This window comes from Numenius arquata, chromosome 5, assembly GCF_964106895.1.
Source record: "Numenius arquata chromosome 5, bNumArq3.hap1.1, whole genome shotgun sequence".
Classification (NCBI taxonomy): domain Eukaryota; kingdom Metazoa; phylum Chordata; class Aves; order Charadriiformes; family Scolopacidae; genus Numenius; species Numenius arquata.
In genome coordinates this window covers 66,335,886-66,351,296 of record NC_133580.1, presented here as the reverse complement: position 1 = coordinate 66,351,296, position 15,411 = coordinate 66,335,886, and positions in this window count along the sequence as shown.

Sequence of the window (15,411 nt, the reverse complement as noted above, 5' to 3'; positions counted from 1 at the left end):
GCTGACTGACAACTCCCTGCACACTGTTTATTGCCAACTGCCTGTGAGATCCCACATCCTTTACGTCCCTCCTGATATATCAATTAAAATATTCATCTGTCCATTGCCTGTCTCACGGCAGTGCTAAACAGTTAATTGATTTTGGTTGTCACACCCAGCAGATCACTAGTGCCAGAAAAAGCTGATATAATTCTCGAGGCCTAGAGGGACTTCCCAAAGTGAAGTTATTCTACTATCCATCCAGCAAAAAGCTGGAATTATTGTCTGCTAGACCTCAAAGACAAGGTTAAATAGGAATCTCTCATGGATCTGCTTCTCATACCTCGACAAAACAAGGTCATTTCCAGACCCTCTGTAACTTTCTGAGAATTCTCTTGCATCTTTCCTTTCTGATAGACCCATGAGTAAAGGCAGTTTAGCTGGTTTGAGTGCTGGGTAATTTTTATTTGTGAAGGTCTTTTCCCACAGCAAGTATTTTCCTCCTGGTATTAAGAGGGAAACTACACTGGTTAGGTTCTAGACCTATTCGCAGCCTCAGGGAATTCTTTCAGGTCTTGATCCTGATTTTTTTTCTCATCATCTGCTTAAACTAAAAAAGCTGTTTCATCCACCAGTATGGTTAAGGTCCCCATGACAGCTGTATTTGTGCTTTTTTTTTGACTCATCAGGAGTAACCATTTCTCCTGTAGTAACATGCTTAGAGTTCATGAGCTTAGTATCTGTCGGGCTACCAGTCTCTCAAAATACTTAGTCAGAAACTGCATATTCCCATGTGGCCTGCTGTTGGTGCCACAAATACATCAAGTATAATATAATAGCATCCTTTTATCTTTTGAGAAATCTCTCTCTTTCATTGAAGAAACATGTGAAGGAGTTAATGAATGTTATGATTTCTTCTATTGCTACTGAAATCAACATGTCTTTCCTTCTCCATAGTTTATAAAAGATATGGTAACATAGTGAAGAGTCTATATTACTTTGTCTACAAAGACTTCAAAGCCTCAGGAAATTAAATTATCTGAAGCCCAAAAAATGTCTGGGATGTGGCTACACTCACTATATCCATTATAGATAAACTGTCCAATTATGCGCTAGTATATGAATAATACATTACAGAAAACCATTTCAGGTCCTTCTACCCTCACAAAGGCTAACTACTACAGAAGGGAGAAAATTAAATTAAACTTCGGAAAAGACTTGTAAACCATAGAAGAACTTTCCTTTTCCTACACTTAAAATCCTTCTTCGGATGGATAGTTCTAATTAGGAGGTGGGACACAATATGGAAAGAACACTTAAGTTTCTGTATGCGAAAAGGAGAATATTAGGAGTAATCACTACCACACCCCTTGTTTTCAAATACTGTGATATTTCCCAGTGGTTGGGAAACACCCAAAGGTGAGAAGCACCTCGTCAGGGAGGCTTACAAAATCATATTTAGGCAGGTGATAAAATAAACTTTATTCTAACAAATTGGAAATGAGGTAAATCATTTAACACTCCAACAACATTAGTTAACCACAGGATAAGAATGTATGAGGAAACTCATACTGCGCAACTTAAAAATTCTTAAGCTTTAGAAATGATTCAAAATGTGCACAATCACTCACCTATAAGATGAGGTCTCTTAACCCGTACAGGACATGATCCATGGAATGCTGCCCCAGCTCATGGGGAGAGTCCCCGACTGCAGACTCACCGCTCTGAGGAGGATCATCTCAAAATACGTCTCTCATGGGGCTTCATATATGGTCATGTAGCCCCCCCATTGGCTGAAGACCCCAACTTCTTCACCTTTTGATCAAAATACGTGCGTGCTGACCACCACCATGTTGGGGGCCAGCTATGAGAATGATAGCCCAGAACACGAGGCATGAAAGGTAGACCTAATTGTTTAACTGGTTGCTATTTCAATTTCTGTACTGAATTTACCCTTGTGTAAAAATAAGGGTAATAGACCTAACTGCTTCTTTAGAATACTCAGAGTACTCTGATATATCAGTGATAAAAGTTTCTTGCAGGTTCTTGAGAAATATTGCTGTACTATTATTTTTGCCAACAAATTGTATTTTGAGACAAAAATAAAGTTTAACAGCTTAAAATTCCTTTATTAACATGACACATACAAAACAAAGTTTTACTGGAATTTCTGTAGTCCATTCATATCTCATCTTCTAATATCAAGGTTTTCTTCGTTAAGTGCATAAAAATTTCATTTTAAATAAGTCCCATCAGAATTCCAATTCTTGTGAGACAGTTATTCCTGTAGTATGCTACAACATGAAAGATTCAGTGAGTTCTTTGTGGTTCAGATAAGCAAAGTTCTCTGTTTTAAATACAAAACTTCACGCAAAGAATTAAGGGAAACTGTTGGTGAAGATTTCCCGTTTAAATAGAACTTATCTACAACTTGCTTCAAGGCAAGGTGAAAACTGGGACTAACAATTAATCCACTTTTTTTTTCCAGTAAAGTTTTAAACTTTAAACTTTTAAACTGTTGAAGCCACTTGTATGTCCTACTACAAAACACTGGAGCATGAGAATGACAAATCAAGCAAACATTCCAAGTGGGTATCTAAGAGATTGGGCCTCAGTGAAATGTAGACTCCCTGCAGCTCCAGGCTTCATAATATTGGTTGAAGAAATGTTGATTTCATATCCGAAGTACAGTACAAGTTGCTGCCTACAGCAGTTCACATAATGTGTGATTTTGAAACAGAACTGGCATTTTCACCTGTAAATCTGGTGAAAGTTTTAAAGTAAAACAAACATGAAGCATGTAAGGTGTTGTTTTATATAAAATTTTAAAGACTCTGGAATTTTTCCTTTTTCTAAGGTGTAAATATCTATTTTTTAATGTGTATACAAGCCCATCACACCTGTGTCTCCCACATCTTTGGTTTACTGCAGTTTATCAGCTTTAGTAGGAGTTTTTCCTTTGTCCTACTGACACCTGGTTTAAAGGAGAAGAATGCATAAGTAACAAATTGATTCACACAAATTCACATTTCCTAAAGACTTTAAATGTTAATTTTGTGCTACATATGAAGTGAGTGGGAAGACTCTACTTGGTGTAGTTACTTTTATGAAAACATTATATTGATATGGCATTTCAGCACTTCCGTGCTTAAAGCATAAACCTACAATTCCCGGAATTTAATAAACTACAGGTCAGTTTCTTACGATAAAGTGAAGTGAGTCATTGCTCCTTTTCTTAATAATGTCTTGCAAGAATGGCATTTACATTGTACTTTTTCTCCTTCACTAAATTTTGGATTTATTGCTCAGAAAATATACTAATGAATGATCCTTTACTGTGGTATTTCATAAACTATAGATTTGTGCTCTCCCTCATGCAGAAATCAATATGGCACATAGAATCCTCCAATATACTATCTTTTAATTACTGGTTTGTTATACCAGCTGTTTAATCCAGATACCTTGCTTTCATATTTGAAATAAATATAAATTTCATAATTTCTGGGAAATTAATGATAGTTTAATAAATTAATACTAGTCATTAGTAAAAAAAAAAAAGGGAAGGTTCATAGGAAAAATATAAAACAAATCAAAAATAACTTTGTTCTGAGTTTCATAACAAACCATCTTAAACCTACAGGTCACAACTTTAAAACAATTTAACAATTCATGAAAAAAGCAATCTTCATATGAATAAATGCAGTTGAATATTACATCTGAACAAAATGGGAAAAAGTCAAATTGGGAAATAAAGACCGGAGCTTTAATTAGGAAGGAAAATCTTATCCAAGCAAGTGGGTTCTTTTTGGAAAGGATATATTGCATCAAAGACATTCTGTGATTTTTAACGTGTAGAAGATAGCCTGGTTGGAAAGCCCAGTCCATAAAGTAGAACGGAGTAATGAAATGTCAAAACATTTGTAATATTTGTGCAGACATATTTAATTTGCATTTTGGTTCGTTTTTTTTTTTTTTTTCCAGAAAGCTGTAAAGCAGGGTTGAACTTTATGACTTTTTGCTTTACTAGTGATACTGTTAAGCAATACCAAAAGGCCTAATCTGGGGGAACTTTTCAATGGGATTTCCATTTTGCTTGCAGGCATTGATTAAAACCAAACTTTCATTAAAATCACAATATCAGTAATTTAAAGGGAACTGGATGAGGTTCATTATGAACTAACATGAAATATTGAAACAATGTGCTATACGAACATGCAGATGCAAACCATCAGTATGTTACACCAACTCTATACATTTTGCTTATGTTTTATCTTAATTGCTGCTTGGAAATTAACTGTTCATTCTAAACTAAGCATTATTTCTCAATTCCCCTTTTTTTTCCAAAATCATCTCTTTTCCCTTTTTTTTCCCCTCTTTCTTTTCCCCCTCTTTTCTCTATGAAATAATAGGAAACGAGGAAGCATAATCTTCTGAGTGTAAGCATTAACCACATGTTGTTATTGACTTCTTTAAATGCTGTGTTTGATAGAAGTAACTGAAAAATCATATTCATTGACACCTAAATAAATACGTCGTCTGTGGTATTTTTTTTAATAAATTTTAAAATATATGAGTCTCTGTCCTCTGTATGGCTTAATATTCTTAGTTTGCTGATTCAGTGATATTGAAGGACCTAAAGTAAGATTTTAATAAGCTACTGTCATATTTGCAATTCAGTTCAGGTCTCTAAGTCAGATCAAAGGTCACAAATCAGTTCAGATTTTATATTCTGCCTTATTTTTATTCCTGATTCCTTTTTAAAGCTTTGCATATTTTTGCCTGAACTGTTTTTTGTCTTATGAATTATCAAATGCATATGAGCAGAAGCTGCTTACAGCAATATATATAGATGATAGAGATGTTTATTCCTATTCCTTTAAAATTTAGTTAATATAGCCACACTGTTATTCCCTTATTCTTTCCTACTTCCGTTCTGAAAGAGCTAATGATGATACTTAAAAGTTTAGAACCAGAGAATGTGAAAGAGCAGGGGAGCAATTTACATCATACAAGATCACTTGGAATATGATGCAAATACCAGTACCATTTCTTCAAACTCAAATTTTAAGAGAGGATAAATTTTTCATATTTATTGACAATGGATGACTACTTTACTTGCGTCCTTTTAAAGGAAGTATTTATTCTTAAGACATAGATATTCTATACAAGTCAAAATTCAAATGCAATACTTTTTTTTTTTTCCTCTGAATATGCAATGTATATTTTTTAGATTTCTCACTATGATAAAATTTTATGTACACTGGCACTGTATATTTTCTATCACCTTCAAAAACACACTGTATGGTTTTAAACCAATGGGAAAAGTGATTCCTGTATAATTGTTTTAATGTTTTAGAGGTGGACAACCATTGTTTCAGAATTTTCATATGTTACTCCTAAATATTTTAACCCTTTATGTTGTTATATCTGAGAATTAAAAAAATTAGAAGTGGCTTCTTTTTAGGTTAACACAGAGATTTGTGAAATTAGAAAGTGATCATTGTTATCTCCCTGAAATCCTATTTTTTCTTCTTAAATTGACTTTTGTATTATGAGTATGGATGGTACAGCCATTCTTCAGTACCTCTTACTGAAATAGAGTTCTGACGCTTACAGGAAGAGGAGCTATGTCTATCTGTTTTGGCCAGCCACAGAAACGTTAAGACTTGATAACAGATAAATTAAGGTCATGTTTTTGTCTTAGCTTCACCTAGGAAGTGAAAAAAGAACTGTTTCACTTGATTATACCTATCTGAAATCAGTTAAACCATACCTGGAAACTGAACAGAGTACATTTTTGGCTTTTAATAGAGAAGACAGTTAATACTGTGAAAGAAGCCGGTCTCAGTTTTATCTGTTCCTTTGTCACTAACCTAGGAAAATGCATTGGTAAGGCACAGATAGAGATAAAAATCCATTTTTGTAGGGAAAGTAAGGATCAACTATGATCTTAAAGAAAAAAAAAAAGCAGAAAACAGAATTTTGACTTATGAAATTATTGGAATAAGTAAACCAAACTATTTTCCAAAGTTCCCAGCTAGAGCAATGACCACTATTTCTTTTTTTCCTATCTGATGTCAGTTCTTACCAGTCCTAAACATAATGAACTGTGATTTAGCATTTGGTATGTTTATCCAGATGATTCTGTTATTTTTGTTTGGTGCTTTGCAGAAGTGTTTTTACTTTAATCTCTGAGGTGTATAGATTGTGTGGTGTTTCAGATGCCAGTAGGGGCTAAATGCCATTCTTGGAAAGATATGCTTTTGAACTGGCAAGGAGAGCATAATTGGCACTGAGAGTAAGTAGTTTTTATGTCAAGGTTGTCAAACCTATTTTGCTGCCAGCTCTTGGCTAGAATTCTGCTTAACACCAGATGGCATTGTTTTTTAGATGTTCTTGAATAGAGCAGATCATTAATTCCCCCTAGATTTGCTCAGACACCTTATACGTTGAATTTTTCTGCCCACATGCCTCTGCACTCTGTAGAAATTTATGTTTTTTCTTCCTTTTTATTGTGCAGAAATCATGATTCACTCTGAAAAAAAAAACAAACGCAACTCTATATAAGATGTGCAACATAACTAGATGATCTTTATTTTTTGAAGTGAATGCTTTGTTTCTCAACATACCATTATTTTCAGGCAGAGTTGGCACTATTTAGACACTTAAAAGTGCCCCTAATTACCTTGATTATTCCTACAAATCAGGTAGAAAAGAGGCTTACTGATATAAAATATCCTTTTGGTTTTATGAATAGAGAGTTATCTTGCATGGTGAAAGAGCTGGCACACATGGCATGCCTGATTTGAAGTCCCTTCAACTCAGGCCACCTGAGACAGATTCCCCAACGCTTCTCACATCGTATATTTGTGTGCTGTGTTCTTGAAACCAGATTGTACTAGCAAATTCCTAGGTTTAGGGTCCATGAAGAGGGGTCTTTGTTAGAAATGGTAGAAATCAGTAGAAATGTTTCCTTTGCCAAGAACGCATGCAGTTCAAATTAATAAGAGGGCCCAGTGAGGTTGCCAAGGTAGGCACTGAATTACTTGTCACTGTTGGAGGAGTTTTAATGATTAAAATCTGTATTTCTCTTTGCAAATTCTTAGTGGAAATGTACTAATGGAAATTACTCTGCCCTTCTGTTTTGGGGGTAGGGGAACCAACCAAAGAAACTGTTTCATTGTATCTATTAAAAATAATGTAATGGTACAAAGATATCTTGATTTTCAGGCCGGTTGTATTAACAGTGTTATGTTTTAAAATGCTTAAGGAAACCAGGTACTCCAGGGATAAAATCAGGATAGTGTATAACACTGAATTTCTATGGACATCACTAACTGGCATTTGAATGATGGTTTCTGTTAAACACCTGATGATTTCCGTTTAGAATCACACAAACTGTTTAAAATCACACAAACTGTTTAGAATCACACAAATCAAGGATATTAGTCAAGAGTTTTAAGAACTCACTTATTTATGAACAGCTGTTAATTTAAAGTTTTTATCCAGTAAGATTTAGTGGAGAGAAAGAATCTGAGCATCTTGTGAAAGATATAAAAGGTCTTGAAGAATTTTTTTCTAGAATTGAAAACAAAATTTAGCAGCACCTGAGAGGGTTCGGCTATCCCAAGCAGGCAGATTCTGTGAACACCTCAGGATACCTCTAAGAGCATGCTCTGGTATAACAATGCCATCATCCTCTCAGTAAAGAGAATATACTTTTTCTTTTTTAAAAAAATAGAAAAAAATCTTCTACTTAATTCATTTTTCGTCTTCAGATTCTTGTGCTAGAATCTTGTGTTAGAACCCTGTGGCTCTTCAGAAGGGCTTTTCCTGAGGTCCTCTTTAGGAATAAAGCTGTGATAGTTTTCCCTAGGTTTCTTCCTGTAAATCTAACCTTTCTGAGGTCTACATTTTAAGATACATTTAAAACATTAAATGTGGTGTCCTGTCTGTGGCAAGGTCAGTGCATATTGCAAAGTAAAATGTTAGAACTTCTTCACTCTGAAGTGTGTGATGCAGAGAATGAAGAAATCGGCCTGCTCTGAAGCATGGGAGGAAGCTGGTACCAGTTCTGGAGTGTTGCCATATTGAGTTCCACTGTGATGGTTCCAGTTTAGGAGACAGATAAGTTCCCCACATATTTTTGATGCCTCAGCATCTGTATTGATTACCTCACATTAAGTTGGCAGCATGGGCAATTTCATTTGTGCTTCTACAGCCTGATTTTAGCTTGGTCATATCATTAAAGTCACTGAAAATCTCCAGGGTTCTTTTCAATGTAGTTTCATAACTGAGGACACTTATATCTTAGTTTCAAATATCATGGTATTTTGACAGGCAACAGTAAGGAAATCCTACCTGTGGGCATTTCCCTACTATCTAGCAAGGTTTACTATTTCAATACTCCCTCGTCTTCATACTATCCCATTTTTGCTTGATATACCAGAGAGAATCCTGTTGTTTGCACTGAATATAAATTCAGTGTCTATTATTCCTGGAGGGATTTGTTTGTTTGTTTGTTTAATAAATTCCTCATGGATGACATTGGGACCCAAACAAAAAAAAAAACAAAACAAAACTAAACTAAAAAAAAAAAAGTATTCTTTTTCTACTACTAAGTTAGGACTGGATTTAGAATCAACCACTTTTTGATTTCTGACTATGTACAATAATCTTGAATTTGAATTCTATTAATTAAAAGCAAGCAAACAAAAACCTGAAGACCCTAAAGGACTTAGAAAAGTTTTCTTTGAGGAAAAAAATCCATTTACTAAAGCAGAAGCTGAATAATCCCGTGCATACATTTAAATTCTAAATGAAAAAATCATATTATAACATTTCTTGTGCACATCCATTTCAATCTCTCAAATTACTTTAGCAGCTGAAATAGCCAGTTGTCATCCCAGTATTACAGCTACTCAGTTATGAGCCCTTTTGCACAGAAATATACAGAATCTCTCACACAAATTTGTCATTTTAGCATTTCCAAAGCTACCAGCCTTATTCATTCTTTCATGAGACTGTGGTTTAGAAAACCGTGCTGTTGACATTATCTTTATCAGACAAAGGCATAATAATCTGAAAAGATTAGATAGTTTTACCATGAAAAAATTCTTTTAATCTCAGTTGGATTGAAAGTCCTTTGAAATATGAAAACAAACAGAGATTTGGAAAATACTGTCACAAGTTTAGAATATTTCTAAGATTTTTTTGGATAATTCAGTATCAGTTTTGTCGAGCCAGACTGCTAGCCAGAAGCATTTGCACTGTTCTAAACATTTCACATTTGGGGTCTTGTTCCATATCCTAGAGATGCAGATGAAGGAACAACAGTGGAAATAGCAGGGTTGTTGCTAAAAAGCCAGCCCTCTTTAACTGTCTGGGAGAATAAAGGACCCAAAATGTGTGTCTTATTATTGACTTCTGCAGAATGTATCCTTATTATATCCTTTTGGGCAGGTGGAGTTGATGTCTTGCCTTTCCCTGTCACTGTCTATCTGCACCATTACTACTTTGTCTTTAGCATTCATCCTTAGATTCATCTTTTAAGATTGCTGATCTAGGAACAGCAGCTCTGCTACTGAACTCTGTAGTAAAATGTAAAGTTAACATAATGCCTACTATATTCTTTAGAAAGAATCTTTCTTGAAATGACTATACTAATTTATCTAACAGAATCAGCTGTTGAGACAATGTGAATGTTAATGCTACTGTAGGAATACAAGAATGCGAAGAAGGAAGGAATAATATCAAGATGAACGAATAACAAAAGTAAACACTGAGACCAAGAGGCCATGAAGACTTGAGATCACCATGGCTTTTAAAAAGTTGCAGTTTCCTTGTCTTGGAATACTTCGGTCCTTACTAACATATTATTTCATACTCCCTTATTAAGTCATTCCCATTTTTATAGACATGAAATATATTTGATTTTTATGAACTCTGCTGGGAAAAAAATATATTCAGACTTGTGCTAGGATGTCGGTCTTTATTTTGTTAACATTGGCTAATCTCATCTAACAGTCTAACTAACAGGCTAAGTTATACTCAGAAGAAACATTATATTTACTCTGTTGTAATGAAATACAATTTTTTTTGTTAAAAAAGTATAATTATTACTTTTATCTTTAATATTTTATGTGAAACGTTAAGGAACAGATTTAATAAAGCAGTCATCCTGAATGAAACTTTCATATTCTTAATGTTGTTGATAAATGATACAGAACATCAAAGAGGTTTGGTAATGCATCAGTTTAATGTATTCTTATAATGGAAGCTCTTATTCACCAGCATTATTTTTGTAGCATGTCTTGTTCCTTCAATAGCTGTCATTTAAACATGAAAGGTTCCTGCAGTGCATTGCCTTAGGATATGATTTTCTAGTTTTATAAATAAATGATATCCAGTCTAAAGTGATGGAGTATTGGGCAAATGGAAGAAAATGCTTATGAAATACTGTCAAATTAAAATGGTAGTAGATAAAATCTGCATTGCTACAAGAATAATTTAAAATACAATACAACTATTCATGATTTAAAAATGAAATTTGAAATTGAGAACTTTGGATATTAAAACTGTTTATTATTTTATCCGGTTAAATGTTTTTTCACTAGTCTTCCTTATCTTTTTTTTTTCCAGCTGCCTTTCATAGTTTCCCAGTAATGGAGAATGAAGTAATTCAGAACTCACTGCTACAAGGTTATGCTGTGTTAGACATTGTGTCTTGGTTACTGCGGCATTTGTGACATGAGACACTAGCACGTTTTTCACATCATTCAGTATTTAGATTAAGGACTCTTATTTTTGGTGTATCTTCATGCAAGCTTCTTAATAAGATGGGTGCCTGGTACCTCACTTCTTACATCCAGACAACTGAGATTAAATTCAAAGTGTATGTGCTCCAGTTTCCAAGAATTTTACTACCAGTTCAAAACAGATTTTAAAGTAACTACAAAGTTGAACTGGGACTGAGAGGACTCAGAGTTTTTCTGTATTAGTGTTTTAGTTTAGATCAGAAATGTGTTTTTGAAACAGTCCTCATAATTGTCTCTACTTACTGTGCTTTGATGATGAGAACCAAACATTCTGAGTGCATGAACTGGATTCCTCCTGAATGAAACTAAACTGGAAAATGTGCTCCCAGAGCACACCTAATGTCGTCCAGCCACAAATGGGCATTCACACCATGGGACCTCAACAGAGATAGTCTAAAGATTTAAGAAAAAACCAAAATGACCCTCCCCCCAAAAACCCCAAGAAAAACATGAAATGTCATCTATCAGATTCTCAACAGCACCACTTTTGCTTTATTGATCTATTCATTTTCATTTACAACCTTTGCTAAAGCAGACACAGAGTAGTGTTTCTTTTCTTTACATCATGCAAGATTGAGGATTATATTGCATTTTATGGAATACTGACCTTTTCTTATACAGCTTCTTCAAGACCTGCCATCATACAAGTTCGCAGAACAGAGGAAGAATGCTGTGGAAGGATTCTGCTTTATTGGATGTCCTGCTCAAAGAGGATGCACCAGTACAGGTTGGGGGCTGACCTGCTGCAGAACAGCTCTGAGGAAAAAGACCTGGGAGTCCTGGTGGACAATAGGATGACCATGAGCCAGCAATGTGCCCTTGTGGCCAAGAAGGCCAATGGCATCCTGGGGTGCATCAAGAAGAGTGTGACCAGCAGGTCGAGGGAGGTCATCCTCCACCTCTACTCTGCCCCGGTGAGGCCACATCTGGAGTACTGTGTCCAGTTCTGGGCTCCCCAGTTCAAGAAGGACAGGGAACTGCTAGAGAGGGTACAGCAGAGGGCTACAAAGGTGATTATGGGCCTGGAGCATCTCTCTTATGAGGAAAAGCTGCGGGACTTGGGTCTTTTTAGTCTGGAGAAGAGAAGACTGAGGGGGGATCTGATCAACGCCTACAAATACTCAAAGGGTGGGTGTCAGGAAGATGGGGCCAGTCTTTTTTCAGTGGTGCCCAGTGACAGGACAAGAGGAAACAGGCACAAACTTGAACATAAGAAGTTCCATACTTTGGCAGGGGTGTTGGACTCGATGATCTCCAGAGGTCCCTTCCAACCCCATATCATTCTGTGATTCTGTGATTAAACTACCACAAACAACAGTTCATACTTAAATATTTGTGCCCTCTTAAGATTGCAGACAAGATAGGTTAGTGGAGAAACGGATCCAGATAATTCATAGGATCGGAATGGTAAGAGTTGGAAGGGACCTTTGAAGATCATCTAGTCCAACGCCCTGCCAAAGCAGGGTCACCCAGAGCAGGATGGACAGGAATGCATCCAGGCGGGTTTTGAATAGCTCCAGAGACAGAGACTCCAACATCTCTCCTGGCAGCCTGTTCCAGGGCTCTGCCACCCTCACAGTAAAGAAGATTTTCCCTTCACGTTCATATGGAACTTCCTGTGTCTTAGTCCATTCAAATAAAGGTGACTGGTTTTGGGTGCATCAAACTCTTCCATACAGCTTGGTCCGTGCTACTTTGAGCAAAAACACCTCCACCTGTACAAATTCACAGGCACCTTCTGCAACTGAGCTCATTATTTGTCAAACTCAAGAAAGTGAGATACAACAGTTTAGACAATCTACAGAGTAAGCGGATAGAAAAAATTGCTCTAAAACACTATTTTCTTTAAATTTCTCATGCTTTGATAAAAATTAAACAGTATCATATATTCCATAATTGTTAAAATATTTGTGTAATGAAATGAGGAATACTAGTTTTCTCACTGCTTGTTATCTTGTGGAGAATCGTGAGAAGATACAAAAGTCAGATCCAGTCAGAGTAAAGGTCCATTTGGATACAAAGATTTGCATCCGTTCTCAGACAAGTTACTGAAAACATATTCCTCAGGAAGAATATAAGAAAGGGCAAGAATATGTACATTACTGATTCTAACAGAAAACAAGAAAAAGTGGTGATAACTGGGCTCATTTAAATGATTAAATAAATCCCAGATAGATTAGTCATTTGAGAACGAATTTCAAAGTAATGGCAATTATTCATGCTATGGACAAACATAAGAAAAAAGCTCAACTGAATATTTCACAGGAACCTACAGAGAAGAATATTTGCAAATGTGAATAGTCTGAAAGCAGAAGCTGACAGCCTTTAAAATACTAATGACTAATATAATTACTTTTTGTATATTTCTTGGAATTTCCTTGATCTACAGGTAAAACTGAGCTTTTGGAAAAACAGGTACACCTGTGGATGGACAAAGAGGAAACGACGGGTTGAAAGTATCTTGATCTTGTTGGTACATACCTCAAGAATCTAATATGAATTATGTTAAAACACTTATGGAAGTACCTCTTGGTGTGATAGCAACATAGAGAACACATGCATTTTTGAACACAATTAATATTAACTGTCCAAAACATGTAAGCAAAAAAAAAAAAAAAAAATCATATTCTACTTATGGTTTTGCCACTGTACTGAATTAGTTCACTTAGGCTAAGGTTTATTCTCATTGCATGTGATTTGTTATTTTCAGTTTGAGTCATGAGACCGAGATATTACTAACATGTAGATTCATTCCATTTTCCATTTGTTTTTGCTTTTGCAGTAATTATGAATGTCTGTTGAATTAGGGAAATAAGATATTTAGAATCTAATAGCACATAAAAATTGTTTGGTTTTTTTTTAATGCACTTCTATTGTTGTTATTTCTGCTTTGTTCTTGTTACCTAGAATATAATTAACTCATTCTAAATATTTTTTTATTTCCCTGATACGTTCCCAAATACATAAGCAACACAATATAAATGCATGCTGTTTACCCACTACTACAACATAATAAACTCATTTATAGTTCTCTCAAAAGCCAGTGATTTTACCATTTGTGACAGTAATTTTGTTAGTCTTTGATCATTAATTTAATCTTAGTATTTCAGTCTGAGACAGTAGAGGAGTAAATTCTGGGTCTGAATTCTTTTTAGAGCTATTATTGAGTTGTCCAGCACTTCAAGTAATATTTATGTGATCAGCTATGAGGCAATTTCCAGTGCTTATTCCCAGATCTGTTTTAATGACAGACTTCAAGCTTGTTTATGAAGCCTACAAGAATTGCTAGGAGAGGACACTATTTTTCCTGACAAAATATGTGCATTTGCACACTAATAGTTCTACAAAGACTCACATAACAAGAATTCAGAAAGTCAGTACAGTGGACTTTGCATATCACTAAGGAACACTATAAAGTACTAGACGAGTTCATCAGCTGGTTTCAGCTAAAATTAGAATGATTAAAATGCCCAGTTAAACATATTAACTATTAACATAAATATTCCTTGGCTATTGACAGTACAAATATTCTTTTTAATCTTCTTGCCATAATGATTTCTTAGCCTCTGTAAGTGAAGTGAACTTCACAAGATATCAGTTTTGTCATTATTTTATTAAGTTTTCTATCCTGTTTTATAAAATGTTTTTAGGACAATACCTTTGACCAACAATAATGTTTGAAATGATTGTATAGTAATATATAACATATAGCAATGTCTAGACTGTAATGATTATAATGATCATAAGGGGTAGATTGTGATGGTATTTATAGACTACAGTATATGCAAGGATTTTTAAACCTTTTGTAATATATTTATTCTAGTTATCCTAGGTTTTGTATCAGACTATAAATTTACTTCATATCTTTTTTCATGGGAACACGTGTTACAAATTAAGAGAAAAATCTGCAAAATTAAATGCACAAGCATAATGTACATTGACAAGGAGTCATAGCTGTTGAATCAAAGTCAGTTTTCAGCAAAATCCTCAAATGTCTTCTCCTTCAAAAACAGATTTGATTTCCTAACCCAAACGGTTTTATTTCTAGGGCTTCTCATAAACTGTTTACAAGATTTTACTTTTTTCCTTTTTTTTTTTTTTTTTTATAATGGAAAAATATGTATTGTTCACTTCAGAGACGGAAGAACTCTGAACCTTTGTTGATGTCTCTTCCCAAAAAATTCCTCTCCAAGCAAAGAAAAATCACAGAAAACTCTAAGTTTAAAATTTCAGCAGTTACAGCAAATGAAAATAGATAATTTTGAACCATAACTGTTATGCAGCCTTAACTGTAGCTATCATTGCTGTGTCTACATATTTGATTTTCTGAATAATAAAACACAAAAAATTATGAAATGAAATTTTCATATCATTTTTCAAATAGTGCACATACAGTGTATTACAGACTTTTGAAAAGTACTTTTTCATACAGAGTATTTCTACTTTTTTATAATACTTGAATGTAGGCGTCTCATTTGAGCTCTTGTCTGACAGAAATAGTCAGAATAGAAAAGGGAGCAGAAATAGCTGGAGGGTAGCCAATAGGGAAAAGGAAAGAAAGTATGCAATTTCATAAAACGTCATATAAAGATAGAGATGGCGAAACTGAAAGAGA